Below are 19,905 nucleotides of genomic sequence, written 5' to 3' on the forward strand. Positions count from 1 at the left end.
ATGTGGCAAAACATTTTTTATATTTTGATTAACCTGTTTCAGTATGTAAACACAAGAAAATTTATAAACACACTGTAAATGTTCCAAAGTTTTTAAATGAAAACTGCAGCACAGGCACATATCTTACTTATATAAACTGATTAAAATGCTTCTGAAAACCTGTAGCACTCACTCTTTTTGCCATTTTACATTTTTTTATTTATAACACTTCATAATACACAACCATTAAGCATGAGCAATTAATTAAAAGAATTAATTACTTAGCATTAATTTAAAATACTAAAACTTTAAAATAATAGCAAAATAAATATACTTTCTCAGGTATGTTTAATTAAAAACTATTTGCTTCACATTTGATAAATTATGCAACTAGTCTAACCTATTATTTAATTTAAAAATCACTATTTATTTATAATTAAAAAATGTCATATTAAAATTTAAATAAATCATTGTAAAAGTGGTTGAATTAGTGAATAGCTGCATAAATGCTTTGAACCAATTGTCATTTTCAGATCCAAAACTGCCATACTACATTATAAAAGTTTTTTAGCTAATACATTGTTATCACCAATGAAATTTAGAGATGTTTTGATCACACTGTTATAAATTGCTGATATTTAAGTGGTAATGTCTATTGTTTCTTTGATAATCATTGCAACTGTAATTATTGATTTTCTACTACTACTTTTTATTTAATTTCATTTTTTACGATGCTCATGTTCAGTTTGTTTAAATATGTTTAGTATAATTTTTATTCATTGCATGTACTTTATTTTTACATTAGCAACAGAGTTTATTATCTTAATTTTATATATAAACTTTTTATTATAAATTACAAGAAAACTGACTGCATGTTTGATCTAAAATTTTATTTTATGGGTACTTATGAAGTAAAAAATTATTCTTTTACCATTTATTGTAAAATTCTCCTACTTAGTTGAAGTAGTGTATATAATGCACTGTTTCACAACAAAAAATGGATGCATTACTTTGTACTGCTTTGCACTATCTATCCCAGTTTTTCTTATGAATCTATTCCATGTACAAGATCTGAACTAAATGAGGCACCATTCAAAGTTTCTTTGTTTTAAAGTAATGATGTCCACTATGCAGTCAGGCCCTGTGGTTACGAACAGAGTTCTGCAAGTATCACTTGTTGAACTGTATATCACCTGCAATTTTGTAGGCTTGGTTATGCCGATATTAAACCATACATTTGGCTCAAAAAGAAAGTTAACAGAAACCATTTCATGCTGCACTTCCCCCCATCAAGCTTAGAATGGCTGTTACTTTTGATAATGATCATGTCTTTTTTATGAGCAACTTCTGACTCAAGTTGGATCATCTATAATCATTATATTTTTGGCTTTCATCATGCATAACAAAGAATATTATATTTAATAGTTGTTATAATACATGTAGTAATAATACAAGCCAATTTACTCACACTAAAATACTTGTATAATAATGTCTGACAATAAGCGAAGATTTAGGAGCACCCTTTGCTCATCACACAAAATGGGTGCAATAAAAATGAAAAAAAAACCAGTACCTAATATCTTAGATCAGATGCTAAAGCATTTATTCTTAAAGTGGGCGATAACGCTCTCTTGTGGGTGCTGGAGGCCTTCAAGGGGGATGGTAAAAGGCCCACAAAAAATTGGAGACGTTCAGGCCAGTCAAGGAAGGTGATGGCCGATTTAAAAAAGTTTGAGAATTAATGTGTTAAAGCTATAACTGCTTTGCATAAAACTATTAAACTAATAATGATTATGTTAAAATTTATGGTTACTATAAGATAACACCATTTTGTACATATTTTTAGCACTAACAAGAAATTTTCAAAATGATTGAAAAATAATTTTTTTTCTTTACAATTAAACTAGATAAAATTCCAATTCTTCATATGAGTAACAAATGAATTTTTCAGCTCTTTTTTATTTTTATTGCCCTTTTGAAACACACACACACATACACACACACACACACACACACACACACACACACACACACACACACACACACACACACACATTTACTTGCTTCACATCAGTATTTAATTTTCATCAAGTCAATCTGAAATTTTATCAGTGAACAGAATATATGAATAGGTATTTATTCTTTCACATGATGCTTTTGTTAAATGTTTCCAATATTTATGACTATGAACTGGAAATATGAAACATTATCCAGTTTTGATACTTGTAAAAATGGTTTGAAATCTTGAATTAAGGTGTCAGAATTTTTTAGTTAGCATCTGTATCAAACTTTAAACTTTTAAAATTTAATCCTTCCTCAATATAAATGATTATTATCATGAATCCTCTATGTTTAATGCACTTATGGCAGGTATATATTTTACTTATGTAAGCATTATTACTTACCATTATTCTAACTACTCTTTCTGTTTAAAAATTACACTGTATAGTTTATCTACATGCGTTTCAAACCATCTGAACTTTCATCTATTTCACAACTGCATTTTAATACAAATATATTGTTTGTCATACAGTTAGAATGTAGCTTAAAAAAATGAATCTCATGAATAAAATTAGAGAATTCTTAATTTTTCATCAAATAGAATATCTAGTTCTCTATGTTAGTAGTAATAATGGTCATTAATGCCCTCTGCAGGGCAAAGAGTCCTAAACATATCCATCTCTCCATGTAATTTTTTTGTATTATTGCCTTTTTATCATTGCTTTTCAATTGTTTTTATGTTCTTAATTTCTGCTACTCTACTTTCTTCTTCATATCTGTTCTGTTCCACTTCAAAAAGCATGCTTTTTCCATTCTTTTGGCAGACTTGTAATTTTTAAAATTTACTTTTAATTGTTGACCAGATGTATGAACCGTATGTTAGAATCTGTACAATACAACAATAATAGTTCATAGTCATAATAAGTATATTCTTAAAATATTCCAACTACACAACCTTAATGGTCAGTAATAATTCTTGGAAATGAAAACTTATCAATTAATAAATATAGGATTACATGCTTTTAATGTTGATAGTTTTATCTGCAAACTGTTAAATGTGTTATATTGCCTATTTTTGTTAACCGTAGTACTTTTCATTGCTTCTGATTACGCATCATTTAATCATTCCTATTTCTGTAACAGTAGATCATCCCTAAGTTTTAAAAAAAAAAAATTAGTGGGTGATTTAAAGTGATTACTTAACTTAGAATGTATAGTTTTAGGTTCAAAAAAATCTTAGGACTACTACTTTGGTAATAAAATAAGATGTAATAGGTTATAAATAGGTTATAGGATGTAATAGGGCAGTAACAAATAAAACCTCCTTAGGTTGAACTACATGTTAACAAAATTGTTTCCTTAAACTGACATAATTTTAAGCAAAATTTATATAATTATTAAAAACTGGTTTTCTAGTAAGTCTGTGTTTAAAGTTAAGAGATTTCTTGGTTATAAAAAGTTTAATGACTAGTAATTTAGCTTTGGCTTAATATTATTTTGAGTTTTGTATTTATTATGGTGTATAAGTTACATTATTATAAAGCTTATTCAAGTTTTCTGTTACAGGCATGCAGGTTACCAGTATTGTGGCGCTTGTAGTGCCTTTGCTTATCGCCAAATTAGCCCAGTTGTTGTGTAAGTGGTTGTTTCTATAGTTTAATTTATTTTCCTATTATATAAATCCTGCTTAAAAAAATTTGTGTCACTGTATTTTGTTTTAATAATTTCTACCATAAAATTCTCTCTTATGTGGGAAATATGTTTTCAGGAATTTAAAAAACATGATGTATGTTTAATTTCTTAAATCGAATAAATATTTTTTTTAAATTTTATTTCAGGCAAAGAGTTTTTATATTGGGTCACACCATGTTCGCCTTGCAGGTTGTGCGCTTTCATCGGCTACCAAGTATCGTACACCCCTCTACGACTTGCGGATAGATACACAAGGTTTGAGATCTTTTTAATTAATCTGCGGTTTGTTTAATTTTTATAATTCATATAATTTGAGCTGGTGTTATTATTTTTATTATTATAAGCAATTGACAAAGATCTGCTCTTAATATATGTACCGTCTAATTTTGAATTGTGTATTTTATTGAAGCTCTTTAATCTGTCAGAAATAACAAAAAAATTGTAATTAATACATTAATGTTATATAGTAAATAGCAATAAAAAGAAAAAGTTATGTATAAATTTTTTTTACTTTGTTATTGGACTATTCATTGAAATATAGAATCGCTAATTTTTTCCTTTAAGATTATTCTTCAGTAATATTTATATTTATTTTTATACAAAAATAAATTGAATTATTAGAACTGTAGAAGAACTAAGTCCTGTGGGTGTCGATCATACCCTGTTAGATTCTCCATGCTGAAAATTCCAGGACCTGAAGCGCCAGTTCATTCTGGTATCCGATAGGACACTGCATATGGATTGACCAGGGAACTCTTTATTAGCTGTTCAATGGCTGGATCATAAGTCTAACGATTGAAATACTTATCAGGTAAAGTCGTTAGTCCATAGAATAGGTTGAATTATTTAGAGGTAGTTGATTGAAAAAATGTTTTAGAAAAAGGGTAATGATTAACTTTAAACCAAACGTTCAGGTAAGCAGTTTTCTCCTGGTGTAACAGATCGATTGCAGTTGAGCAACTTAGTTGTTCAGATACAAATAGGATGGAGCTGTGCAGTTTATTCTTTTGAAACATAATTTCTGAAAGGAGATAGTAGATACATATTTCAATGAACTACAGTAAAAACAAACAAAATGTTTATCGCTTTCAGAAAGATGGTGTTGATTGACAGAGAATCTTTGTTTTTAATGATAAATTCAGTTTTATTTCATTAGTTTATATTAAGAGTAGAATTATGTTAAATAGAAAGAAAATTAACCGTGTAGAATAATTTTTTTTGTTGTAGGTATTTTTTTAACAGTGAATAATGATTAATCAGTACTCCTTTTAATGATTACAGTGTATGCTGATTTAGATGCTACAGGTCAATTTGAACGTATGAGTCTTGATGTTGATGAAGATGAACATAGTATTGAAATGCATCTTCCATATATAGCTAAAGTAATGGAAAAGTAAGTATGTAAAGGTTTTTATTGTATACCAAACCATAGAAATATTAAATTAGACCATAATTTTTTCTATAGTATTATTTGTAAAACAGACTGGGTATAATGTTTTAGGTGATTTTCAAATAATATTTAATTGAGGATTACAAAATAAAAAAGATATTTTTCGGGATATAATAATATGATTTTATTAAATAGAAGTAAGTCTTTATTAGCGATCACTGTTGCATATGTAAAAAAAATTATCACTGCTTTTTAAAATTACTTTTTGTAATTGATAAAATGATTTTTTTTTTAATGATATTTTTATGGCTGTACAGGTGTATTACATAGCCAGCATCAATGTTTGTTTGTTTTTTAGTTATCTATGTTAAGGGAATTTAAATAAGAAGTACAAATCTGTGGTCTGCATTTTACATATTAAGACCTTTTACTAATAAGATTCTCATGGTAATATTATTGATGATATATGTGAAGTAATGTTTATTAAAACATTAAAAGTTTTTTACATTTGTTTCTTATCTGCTGTAACTTACTTATCACTGTACTCTAATAATTAATGTCGTGAAGGTACTTCAAAATGGAATCGCTGCTAGATTTCCCACAGGAGATTGTCAGTTGGAGGCCTGGATGAAGCAGTTACATTTTAATGCTAATCTGGCTTCTGATATGTTCTGGTTGCTATTCTGCTGGAATGTAATTAATGCTGTCCTTGCAGTCCATGGATGTAACAAGCTACAGTACATTGATTACATATGTAAGGTATGTAAGGAATACTGCTATATATGGACCCTAGTCGATAAAGCCACAAGTCAGATTTCTTGTATGTATGAATCTATAAAAAAAGTTGTGCTTGTTTAAATAAAATGTATATAATAATGTATAATGTCAATCCAATGAACTTAAAAATATAAATAGTTAGAAACATATACAATTCTGCCGAATAAGATTAATAATTGTGTATGTTTATGAAGTAAATATTTCTAAGTTTATGTATTTAAAAAGTAAATTTGTTTATTCTAATTTTAAAATTAACTTTTATTAATAACTTGAATTTTTTTCATTTTTCAGTTATAAAGATGCATTTACTATTGTGCCAGTACTTGTAGGATCATTAAGTCCTGATCGTGAAGCTGTCTATGGTCGTATTTTTGCAAGATATTTAGCAGATTCTCAAAATCTTTTTGTGATTTCATCTGATTTTTGTCACTGGGGCCACAGGTTTCGTTATACGTATTATGATCGGTCATGGGGTGATATTTACCAGTCCATTACTAAATTAGATAGATTAGTAAGTTAATACTGTTACTAAGTAGTACAGTTAATTTTTCAGCTTTATATGTAAAGCTTTAATTTATTTTTAATTATATTCTTATTTATATATATATATATATATATATATAGAGAGAGAGAGAGAGAGAGAGAGAGAGATTGTTTATACATATTAGCATGTATTTATTTTATATTAATAGCATGTTTGGTGATGAGCAAGCCTTGTAGTAACTATTTACTCTCAGAAGCTCCCAATTTTTGGGGTATGGAGTGACAATGTAAACTGGCTCAGCCAGTATATATTATATATATATATATATATACACACACATTACACATAAAATACTTGCTTCATGTTAATAATATAAAGAATTCCTTACAGGTTACATTTTTTCTCATATTTAAATATACTGGCAGTGATTTTGTGTTAGGTACCAATAATTTTTCTGATTTGAAAAGGCTGATCGGGCTGAGGATGACATAAACTTTCTCTGATGAGGTTTTTCATTGTTTCATTACCTAACCAGCTCCTTTGGTACATGGTAGAAATGTACCAGGAACTCCCTACTATCAACAAGTCTGTAGGAGCCAATTGAAATGTGTATGGTAGAGGGTTAGAGGGAAGGTGGTGTCTGGGAGTAAATAGGCTGTTAGTGAAGTTGACTACTGGGTGTAGATATTGAACTGCTGCGTCCCTTCTTTGTTCATATCATCATTTTAATATCATGATAACTGGTAATACTTATTCAAGGTTGATTACAAATAAAAATTGTTTAGGCATAAAAAGCCTTCTTCAGACTTTTGATGATAGAAATAATGAATTTAGCTGTGGTAATATTAAAGATATTTTCTTTGTTGTCACATTATCGAGGCATATTGAATAAAGGCAATCTCTTCAGAAAGTTGTATCATTTATTATAAATAAGTATGTTAGAGGTGTTCATCAAACTTCAAAAACTTATTACCTGATGGTCGCTGATGGACAGAGTTTCAGTATTTCATCCAAGGGGCTGTGGGTTTGAATCCTGGTCAGATTGCATTTTTCATACCCACGAACCTCCATTCTATATTCCCAACATATAACCATTCTATAACATAACATTGGATTATATCCCATAATTGCTGAGCCCCAAAAATCTGAATTCCAAATGGAACAAAATTAGTTTTTCATCATCATTGAATTTATCAGAGACAAAAATTTGTAGAGTTAAAATTACAGTATTTGACTAGCATGAAATGAAAAACTACAGTATTTGACTAGCTTGAAATGAATCTTGATGTACTGGGATGGAAATGCTAATTGTTTCCTTTGCTGTATCTTTCCTGCTTTAATAAGTGAAGGTCAATGCATTCTGAATTCTGAATTGCTAGCGTTTCTTGCTCATGAAGATAACATGTTAGAAGCTCCAAAAGTGCCTAAAATGTAGTGAATCAATTGTATAGACAAATTGTACAAATACCAGATGTATTTGAGTTAGGTATCATAGGATATCGCTTTATGATCGGTCACAGAATTTATATATTTGGTCTGCTTCACCAGTACAGTATATTTACTGCTGACTTATACTACCATACCCATTGTCCTTCATCACTTTACAGTAGATTCCACAATATTCTGTTACAGCAATTTAGTAAATACTATACGACCCTTCGTCTCTGGGTCAGCAGTCTGAGGAGGATAATTTGGCAGCCACGTGGTGCATGTTCCATACTGAACTGTTCCGTATGACACATTGACAGTGAAAGCAGTGTTGTGGGTTGTTCTCCAACGAGCCTTGTGTACAAGTTGTTGAATGGTTTCATCAATTTCTGGTGTTGAGCTCATAGGTCTTCTTAATTTTTCATTGTCTTGAATGTTCTTTTGCTTTTGAAGTGTGCGTGCAACTCAGAACACCTTGCATGATTTGTGGCTGCTGCGTCATTTGCAATGTCTCGGTGGCAGATTTGACAAGTTTCACACAAAATTCCATCACTTTGTTGCTCAATCTTGCTGTTCATGTTGGAATTGCAAAAGTGTATTGCATATAGTTACTTATGAAGGTGCAATTAAGGATGAAAAGGAATAATAAAATATTTCTTTTATAAAGGATAAGTCAGTGATGCAGGAGAATTTAAAACTTCTGTAGTTAAGTAAGTTTTTATTTTAACGTGAATATTTCTTACAATCTAGCAGGCATTGTCCCTATTTTTGAAGATATGATTTGAAAAAATTTTCTTAAAACAGTGCTATGACTTGTGGCATCATCTTTCTGGAACCAGGTAATTTGTGGAAACTGAACTAATTCTTACCTCAAAAATTTTGTGACCATGCTTGTGTAATGTGTTGCAGTGTTTCTCTAATAGTTTATTTTTCAAGGAAAAAGAAATTGTCCAATAATGCCAGAAAACAAAAGTGCACATCACTGTGACCTTTGTACTACTCAACAGTTTCTTATGTATCTGAAGTGGGTTTTCAGTGCTCCAATATCAACAATTCTGCTTATTTACAAAGCCATTCAAGTGAAAATGAGCTTCATATGACAGAACGGTGGATTAAGATTTCTTCATCATCTAAATGCTGCAGCATTTCTTGACAAAACATTTACGAGCAACCAAATCAAGGATTAAAAGATGCTTCTTTTAATCTCGTGAGTAATGAATTTCATAGGAATGAAAAATTAAGTCCTTATGTAAGATTCGATGATTCACTGATATAATGCATGCTTAATCAGAACATTTTGCATACATATCACAACATTCAAACTCTTATCAATGTTTTCTGACATTCCAACTTTTTTTGCTACTCTTTATGTTTTAAATTTGATGTGGACTAGTTTCCTCAAACTTTTTAACTCATAAGTTAATTACTTGAACAGACAATATCCACCCATTATGCAGATTATTGATCCTATTTTGAGGTCATTATTTTTATAAAGTGATTTAGCACAGAAAGCATGATGTGCACCTGAACACTGCTTAGTGGATGACATTTATTGGCTGATAATATATCATCAAATTTTCACTACTCTCTCCTTAATATCAAATGAATAACTAAGCTTTTAAATTTTTTCACCAAATTGCTCTTTTTTCCTTGAAAAAATGAATTATAATTTAAATAACTTTTGATCCAAAATTAATACCAACAGTATATATATATATATAAAACAAACAATAGCCATGTTATTACTTTCCCACCTTTATAGTTATATAATGTACTACAAAAAGGAAAGTATTCTAATTGGGTCAATTTTCTGCATGTCAGGTTAATTTGCAGACAATTCATGATCCCTTCTAATCAAAAAAACACAATTTTAACAGAAAAACTACATTTCTGAATTCCAGAAATGTATATTTATTGACCTGGTCTGGATGAAACGATTTAAATGAAATTTGGGATGGTTTATGTATATATATTTTCTTGAGGGGGGGGGGGGTTGATGCCATTTAATTATCACAGGGAAACAGGAAGGATTTTTTTTTTGTATTAGATACAGAAGGTGATTGAAAGTGCTCAGACAAGTTTATCTGAAGAAACACATGCACAATATATAAACTTAATATAGTTTACCATTGCATTTAATCAGACATTTTTCAAACAAATTTTAAAGTTGTAACTTTCTTCGAGACTCAGCCTGATAACAACTGGTAATTTCAGACTCCCACACAGGAAATAGATTGCCATGTATCAGAAATAAGTTTTCAGAGCACTAATATCAATTATTCTGTACATTTGTATAGCCATTCAAGTGAAAATAAGCTTCATCCAACAGAAACATATGGATTAAGTTTTCATCACCATTTAAATTCTGCAACATTTCTTGATAAAAATTCATATGAGCAATCAAATCAGCATCTTCTAATTCCTGAAAAATGAATTTTATTGGCAACTGCTAAATTATACTTTGTTCGAAACTCAATAAGTTGGTCCCCTCTTTCATTCCTTTTGCCCAGCACGTATTCACCCACAATATTTTCTTCCTTATCTTTTCCAATGCTTGCATTCCAATCTCCAATTATTATTAAATTTTCTTTCATTCCCTTTTATGTATTTAACTGGTCTATCAATTTCTTCATATACACACTCTACCTCATCATTATGGGCACTTGTAGGCATATAGATGTTAACAATCATTGTCGGCTTAGGTTTTGATTTTATCCTTATTACAATGAGTCTTAACGCTAAGCTTTTTGAAATACTACACTCTTTTCTCTATCTTCTTGTTCATTACAAAACCTACTCTTGCCTGCCCATTATTTGATACTGAGTTAATTATTCTAAAATCAACTGACCAAAAGTCATTTTCTTATTCCCACCAAACCTCACTAATTTACATTTAACCTATCCATTTCCCTCTTTAAATATTCTAACCTACCAATCTTTCTAACATTTTTTTTTTAGATTTCTAACATTCCATGCTCCAACTCGTAGAATGTTATTTTTTAATTTTCCGGTGATCCCTTCTTTAGTAGTCCTCACCCGGAGATCCAAACAGGGGACTAGTTTACCTCTGGAATATTTTACCAAGGAAGGCTCCTCTATTTTTGGTACATGAAGATGCAGAAAGCTAGATTTTCTTGGAAAAAAAACAGCCGTAGTTTTTTATTGCTTTGAGCTGCGCAGTACTCGAAAGATTGAGTGATATTGATATGGCCGTTTAAGTCCTCCTAACCTATGTCCTTAATAACTACTGAAAGAACTGCTGCCCTCTTTCAGGAATCATTCCTTAGTCTGGCTCTCAACAGATACCTCTCCGATATGTTTGCACCTTAAGTCCAGCTGCTCTGTATCACTGAGCACTCAAGCCCCCTCTCCATCAGCAAGGTCTCATGATTCATAGAGGGAGAAATGATAATTAGACATAAAAAATAGTTTATTTTAAATTTACTGAAATGTAATATTATAACATAAAAATTATTCATTCATAAATACAGTTGTAGTGTATAATTATTTAAGAATCAGATAATGCACCACTTGTGTCCTGATGTGTATAAATGTACAATTTTTTTTTCTCTAGAGCAAACGTCAAAAATTAAAAAAAATTTTAAGTTTCAATACAGTCATCTTACAATTTTGTACATTTAGATAGACTATCAATGTTTTAATACTCTCAGTATAATATGATTTACTCTTGAAAAATCATTATTTGAAATTATCAGGCAAAAAATTTTTTTCTTTATACTTATGAAGAGCCAAGAAAATTAACGATTATTTTTAGTGATAGCATTCTTTTAAAATTAAAAATATTTTACAGCAAACTACAGTTCAGTTTTTTTTATTATTATAAATTACAATCTACCACAAATTTAAAATTGTTTTTAATTTAACTATTTTTCTAAAAATGACAGAGGAACTATTACATGTAAATAAAATAAATCCTCAAATTCCTAATACAAATGTAATAGTATGAGTTGTAGCTGGTGCCTGATGATTCCAGTTAAAAATCACAAAAATGTTTTTGTTTGTAATAAGTATATATCGTTAAACTTATTCAAGTAATGGCCAAAATAAATTATTGTAACAAGAAAAAATTGTTTCATGCTATATATGATATTTCAATACTGGCAAAACATACCTACAACAGACAGAAATGCTAACCTTTAGACACAGATGTTCTAGGCTAGAAAAATTTTAAAGCTAGTGAATGTTATTTCACTAGTGGAGGGAATGACAGAGTATCCAACAAATTATCATTACTAACAGAGATATTAATTCAAAAAGCAATAATTCCAATTTGAATCATTGGGCTGAATAAGTATGTTCAATTTTAAGTAACTTTTTATTTTAAATAATTATGTATTCATTTTCAATTTGAAAATCGTTGGGATGGTAAACACACAATGGGCCAAACAGTGTATTAATTTCATCTAGAAATGAAATTAAAATTAGTTTAAAATAAACTGGTATTATTTAATATTGAGTAATTTATATGCAAATTATGAAAGTTAATTTATTAATAAGTATTTGTTGTATAAATGAATGCTGTATCATTTAGTAACTTAGTAAAATTTGTAAATTATTTAAAATATTGTGCATATTCTTATAATATAATTTATTAATGTTGCCTGCACATAGAAAACATTTTTGTATTTCAGTAATTCCTGATAAATATGCCATTTTAATTTTTTTTTATCTTTCTTTATCTGTTCAGATTTGACAAATAATTTCAAAAATCGATTATATAAAACTTACAAGATGTCTTTAACCTTGAATTAGGTTATAGGTTATAGTTTATTTTAAAATTTTCTACTGGACTTTATTGCTATTGTAGAAAAGTTACAATCCTTCTTAACAGATCCATGAAATAAACTGCACTTTTAATCTTACTGTGATTATTTACGAATTGGCCATGTGTTAAGAATTTAGTTGATAGAATTGTAGATAAAGTGTAGTGTGTTTCTCACAAACGTTGGTAATATATTGTAACAATTGTACCACTGCTTAGTGGTTGTTAACATTTGATTCATGAATTTCCTGCCATAAGTAGTGGTTTTTATATGAAAAAAGGTTTTTTTTTTAACATTTTAGGAGGTCCTGCATCTTTATAAGAAATAAAATAACACAATATACTGAATAAAACATGAGGGGCTCTTTCTTCAGTAGTCACTTTTAAGTTTTTTCCCAATTTACTCTTGGGATCAAGATAATGAATTTGTTTATATCAGTTGTCAGATAATGGGCATACTAATTACATTTTGGTGCTCTTTATGATCAACTTATAATAAATACTTGCCAACTGTAAAATCTAGAGTTCTTAATTTGGCTTTTGATGACAAAATAATAACAAGTTTATTTAACATGACATTGGTTTTCAGAATGCTACTACCTGAGATGTTCATTCATTTACAATATATCTTTAGGTGGCAAAAAAAGAAAAAGTTAACTTACCAAATGGAATTTTAGTAAACAATTTATCATTAATTAAACCGATCAACATTTTAGAATAATTTTTCACATTAGTTATGAAACTGTTACCAGTAATATTCTTAGAACCTCTCTAAATCTCTTGTCAAGTTTGTATTTTTAGCAAAGTAATCTGACAGTAGCAATTCTTGTTGACTTCGATTAAATAATTCTAAAAAATAAAAAAATAAAATAAAGAATCTTATAAATTTTAAGATTATCTTTAACATAACAATATTAACTATAAATTTTTGGATTAGTACATTTTATCATTTATGCTCATAATACAATCATTTAATCTATGCTAATGGTTTCTTTACAGAGTAATTTAAAAAGGATTCATCTGGTTTCAAAAAAGTTTATTTTTCTAATTGTATACCACATATTGACCTACCAGATCAAATGAAAGCAGAAGTCTTTGTGTTCTTAAGGATCATTACTAGATACCTTAATCAACTTAAATGATATTTAATTATTTAAGAAAAACTGTTTGAGATGACAAATTTGATAAGTAAACAACATCAACTGTAAGCATTTTTGTTTTCATTTAATACACGTTTAAAACCACCATTCTTTAATGAAGATTCTGAATATCAATTTGATTCCCAGTAAGGTTTTGACTCAAACTAAACTTCCTTTCGAGGAAATTTCTTAAATTAAATAATAATGTATATTAAATACTAATTCTTAAACAATATAAATTTTTTAACTTGTAAAAAATTTTGCTGTAAGAAGATTATATTATGCGAATCAAAAAATAATATAATACAATGTACATTTTTTTATGTAGTTATACAGTTTTATTAGGTAACATAACCATAATGATTGTAAGAAATTTGGCTTAAGTCACAATTTTCTTAAGAAAAAGTTCTTCTCAAACATAAAAACATCCCTTGCAAGGTTTAACAAGGTTAAACCTTGAAATGATGATTAAACCTTGGAAATGACGATGCCTCATCATTTCCCTACAGAAATAGGTAAATTACTTTGTGGTATTCAATTGCCTTCTTCAATGAGCCTGATATAGAAATGCACAGTAGCATTTTAGGACCACCAAAATGCAATAGATATTCACCAAAATATATGAAAATTTGAACATGGAAGAATTCTATGCGATAATTCATAATATGTTTCTTTGTAAGCATTAACACAGATATATCTACATAAATATAATAAAAAATAAATAATAATTATTTAATAACTGTTGAATATATTGCTTGATCATAAAATATCTACAATACTTTATGCTAATTTGTAATCGTTGAATGTTTATTAATATTCATACTGATTCTAAACTGACATTTTATTACAAAAGTAAAACTTTTTAAAATAGAATCAAATGTAAAATTGTTTTGCTAAAAATGAATTTGTATTTGGTAGAAAACATTTATACAACTACAAAAGTTTTATTTTTACAACTACTTAAAACCTTTGTTTTATATTTCTAAATATCTCCTTCGCAACTAAGGCATTTATTTTAATTAGAAGATGTAAGATCTCCATATCACAGAACTCAAACACCAATCCATTTAAAATAATATATAAAAGTAATGAACAAAAGAGTTTCTAGTAATCTAAAATCAATCATATATTCCAGTTGACCATCTTAGGACACTGTTGTTAATTGAACCCTATGAAAAAAATATATAACTAAGTATTCAAGCATAATTTTAAGCTACTTTTCCTTTAATTAAATTTTTACCACGGTCCTGCAACCTGAGAAAATTTTTTATATAAATAAAAATGGTGAATTATTTAAAAAATATCTAATTATATAGTGGCGCACAAAATGATCTAACTTTGTTTTGTCAATAATTGTTTACATTAATAATTAATTATTAATGTGTTTTAGGTTGGCAGAAGTGACAGCAGTTCATATATATATTAAGTCTCTTCTCTTTCCGAGTGTGCTGTTTGTGTATCGTTCCAAGATGGCTGACAAACGAAGACGAATTGTTGAATAGTGCGGATTTAATAAGTGCGGATGTAAACAACAATCCTGACAGGGAAAAAATTATTCAAAATTTTCCTACTCTGAATCGCTAACATAAAAAATAATTTATAGATTATAAAAGTCGACTTAATAAACTCTAAGCTACCGCACTTAATTATTGTACTGGATTTTTCGGATGCTGTGTTTTGTAAGTTTAATAACTTATTTTTACGGTTATTATTTCTCGATTCAGTTATATATTTTGTGTTTGTTTTATATAAACTTGTGACTGATTCAGGTGATCCTGGGGACAAGGTTCCGATCGATGAGGAGAGGTTTTTCTCCGGTTGCGGGTCGGAGATCCAGCAGACAGGAAACATCAAAGGTCACCATACAGGAAGTTAAGTCTGATGGTAGTGGTGGTGACAGCATTAGAGCGGTAGTTATATTAGAGATTCAACGTGCAAGTTGCTTGATTTACAGAAGTAAGGTGAAGAAGACAAGAGAGACTTTGACTCGGCGCCAGAAGAAGGTTGTTGGCTCATCTGTTCCATCGGACAGAGACTGTGATGTAATTTCCCTTCTCTCATCGCAGGGTTGGGTGATGACTAGGATGATGGGCGAGGCAAACTTAAGTATGCAAGGAAGATTCTCCTCTGGCCTGTGAGGGGAGGAAGTCCAGGGCTGGTTGGAGTTCCTTATATTTGGCTGAGGAAGCCTCTAACTTGGAGAGATATGAGTTGTTAGTGAATGTTTCTCGTAAGGAGGAAGAACCTGCAGAACAGTGGTGTGTGGAAGGTTTGGAACAGACCGTTATGAAACAGAAGAAGTGTTTTGCTCGAATACTAAACTTGAAATTAAAGGGTGCTCCGAGGATATGGACAGAAGTGTTTGTATGTTACAGTCTTTTGAAGAAATTCTGGGCCGACTAGAAGATGGATCTCAGGGGGGAAAATGGTTTGACCAAATACAGAACAAGGCTACTGAGATGTGCTATGTCATCTCCGTCACACCATCTCAGACTCCAGATGGGGGATTGGGACGTGTCACAAGTTGGTCACTGGAGGAGCTTTGACAGGTGGTCGAAGATAGAGTTGTTGATGTTGACCTTGAGTAGCTGGTCCTTAGGGACTCTCCCGAAGCCATCTTTCAATCCTCCACTCTTATGGAGGACACTGACGGATTGGATAAAGGAGTTGGATCCACCTGGGTTGTTGACATGGCAGCTGGAATTGAGCATTCCAAGCATATGACAGTACACTAGAAAGCTCCGTGGCTTAGGTTGCTACTGGTAAATTGAAACCTTCAGATTTTCCTTTTGCAGTCAACTACTCGGGACCTTTCCGAGGAAGGTAGAAGCAGCATGGTGGCACTCTGTCAGACCGATTACGCTCTGGTCTTTGACTCCATCAGCAGGGGATCGTGGGATGGCCTCTATCTGCAATCCATCCTGCGGGTGTTGGAGGATAACAGGATCAAAAAGTGTGCTTTTGTGGTCTGCAAGGGCAGATTGGGCAAATTTTACTACAGCCTGTGGAGTATGTAGGCAGAAGGGCAAGGAAGCAACTTCTCGTACATTTGATACAGGCGTCGCGCCATCATCGATGCCTACAGGCAAGAAGCGACCTACGGGTCCACCGTTGTGGTTAAGGCAGAGGGGTGGACCTTCGCAGATCTTCTCAGTTTGGTGAAGGGGGCGGTTTCACCCGTGTAAACTGAGGTTCCTTCCGTCCAGCAGAGCAAAGGGAAGAATCTTTACCTCCGGGTTTGGGCGGATAGTGGTGCATCAGATCAACTGAGTAAGGAAATCACCGAAAAGGTAGTGGGTGATACCATGGTCCAAGCTGGTAGACGTGGTAGGAGGATCCACGTCCTGGTAAAGGACGTGGATACCCTCACGTCGCAGGACGAGTTTATTCGAGAGGTTCGCAAAACAATAGGTGAGTTGGTCACTATTGATTCTTATCAATGCAGCCGGCTTACACACAGGTGGTCACGTTGGCACTGCCCCTCATTCTGGCAGACAAACTATTATTTGATGGGAATATTACTTCATAGGAACGTCATGGTTTCTTTGAGGGAAAGCCTCACTCCCGGGGGTGGTCCTACCTACGATGATATTGGGCGGCGACTCCCTTGAGGGGTAAAAATTAGACCGTAGTCCTGGTGGGGAATCCCAAATAGAGGCAAGGCATCAAAACCGCAATCCCGATGGGAGTCCTTGGCCCTATGGCATGAGGGAAAGATTCCTCTACTTGAGGCATGACAATCAAAAAAACCAAGTCCTGGCTGCCTGGGCAGGGCCTTGTGTCTTTCCGAGGTAGTTTTAAGGTGAGGGCACCCCTCCCCCCGGAACTGAGTTTATGCTTAATTGCGGGTCTGGCTCTGGAAGGGAGGAAATAAAAGATGACAAAAAAAAGAACTTTAAAATATGTTTTTGCTATAAATAAGCAATAATGATGACTGAATACAAACATATATGAAATGAGTTGTTTATTTATTATAGATTATAATGTTATTTTCTTTGACGTGGTGTAGTTTTTACGAAAATTATTTCTAAATAGCACCGTTTGCACCAATAACTAATATTCTTTTGAACTTTGTACGCCTACAAAATGCAAAATAAAAATATTAAATTATACAAAAAAATATATAAATAAATAAATAATTTATGAACACCACAGAAATATTAATTTCGAACTATAATAAACGTAAAATTAATTTAATTAAAACATTAATTTGTACTATATTTTATAAACGTAAAACATGTAATGATTTCATACAAAATAATCTATAAATAGCAGCTCAAATAAATAAATACAGTAGAATAAGTAAATAACAAATGAAATAAATAATTAAATGACAAATTTAAATAAATAAATAATGGAAAAAATAAATGAATATAGTAGAATAAACAATAAAAAAATAAAATTAATAATAAATACAAGTCTATCATTTTGGAGGTCTTACTTTTGTGGCAATCAGTAGTACCACATGTTCCACATGGTGAGTTATAGGAGGCAAGTAGAGGCAGCTTGTAGGGAGGACCGGACTTTAGATTTTACATACACTATAGTTTTTAATCCAGAAGTTTTATATTTTTCAGTTCTTTCTTAATTACTGATGTAGAAATTTTCAAATATTTAGTTAAGAATATATATATATATATATATATATATAGGAAATTATCTTTTTAAGGTAAGAAAATATACATATATGAAATTATATTTTTAAATTAAGAACAATTGATGGAAATTATTATTATAGTTGATATAATGTAATCTTTTTGTATTGCTTCAAGAAAATTTATTGAATCATTGTACCTGATGTTTAGATATAACTAAATATACATAAAGAATTGCATATACACACACTTATATGCTCAATTAAACATCCACTAACATTTTTGCAGGTTTTATATATCAATTTTGAGCTGGTTTTAAATATGGCAGTCTGTATGTATATATATTAATTATATCCAATAACATACAGTGCCAGAATTAAATAATATACTTCATAAGTACCATATTTAAATATGAAATATATATTTCTAATAAATTACAAATATATTAACATTTTAAAATAAGTATTAAATTGGTACTTTATTTATTTCCAAAATAAATTTTTGTTTAAATTTGTCAAAATCTTTATTAATTCAATATTCATTCCTTAGTAGATTGAAATTCACGACTGAAAAATTTAGAAAGATATAAACTTAATAGTCTTGATCGTGATTCCTAGACTTTATTAACAGTTCAGGAAAAAGAAACACAATGCATTTAAAAATTAACTACATGAACAAGGTGAAATAGACCATATCTATAAAAGTTGAGATAATGAAAAAATAAAAAAAGATATAACTGTTGCATTAACATTTAAAATAATATTTTGTTAATTTATTTTTATTTTTTCAAATTGTCACTTGTTCCTTTAATTATAAAATATCAGATTAGTAAATATTCTCTAATTTGAATTACAATAAAAAATTAACAATTCACAAAAATAGCAATTCATACATATGAGTATAACATTTTGCGGTAGAGTATCAGTAATCTGAATGATAAATATCTAAATATGATAAAAAAGTGTGACCTGATTTGAAAATAAACTTTAAAGAAAACCTTAAAAACTTTTAATTTTTATTAATGATAACAGTGAAATTACTTTTTTTAATCCTCAATAATCACACATACTTCCAATTTGAGTAAAAAATAACACTTAATTACACATAGTCAGAAACTATGTGTTTTTTATGGGATAAAACATTCTCTGAAAGATGAGAGAAGATTGAAAATGAGTGCCATCATCAAGAAGGTGTCTGACAAACGAGAACATTGTTGCAATTTGTTACCATTTGATGACTGACAATTGCTTCATCATTGATGAAATTGCTGCTTAACTTGAGATCATTATGGCAGTATGCAAAAAAATCAATCATGATGAGCTTGGGTACAGCTAAGTGTCAACTTGTTGGGTTCTGCTCCTTCTCTCAAGGAACCAAAGAAATGATGCTTGTCTCTTGACATCTGCCAATGGCTACTGAATTAGTATGAGATCAAGGAGAACCTTTTTCTAACCATTTATTTATAACCATTTTCGTAACAGTAAAATTCAGATTATGACAATCAGGGAGCAGCTAGTTTTACAGATGCTCAACATAGTCGACTAAGATAAATATGGAAAGCCGTTGCTGAACAAAATATTCCAAATGAACAGGATGTGTCAAGAAGCATATGTTAGAAGCCATTTCAGTAAGAAATC

The 19,905-nt window shown here is 30.4% G+C and overlaps 1 long non-coding RNA gene and 1 pseudogene across 4 annotated transcripts in view; one reads left to right on the plus strand and one right to left on the minus strand.

Moving 5' to 3' along the window:
• The first annotated feature begins 1,098 nt into the window (after positions 1–1,098).
• LOC142327847 (protein MEMO1-like) lies at positions 1,099–5,069 on the plus strand (annotated as a pseudogene).
• A 165-nt stretch (positions 5,070–5,234) lies between these two features.
• Positions 5,235–19,905, minus strand: part of LOC142327679 (uncharacterized) — an 81,830-nt gene continuing 67,159 nt past the window's right edge. For 2 of the 4 annotated variants that reach the window (XR_012757056.1, XR_012757058.1), the window contains one exon: positions 11,731–13,383. This is a non-coding gene — a long non-coding RNA (uncharacterized LOC142327679). Of the gene's footprint in view, positions 5,895–11,730; positions 13,384–19,905 lie in introns of those variants that run through there. The other 2 variants (XR_012757057.1, XR_012757059.1) reach the window with 2 other exon arrangements.

This window comes from Lycorma delicatula, chromosome 7 (assembly GCF_047948215.1).
Source record: "Lycorma delicatula isolate Av1 chromosome 7, ASM4794821v1, whole genome shotgun sequence".
Lineage (NCBI taxonomy): Eukaryota > Metazoa > Arthropoda > Insecta > Hemiptera > Fulgoridae > Lycorma > Lycorma delicatula.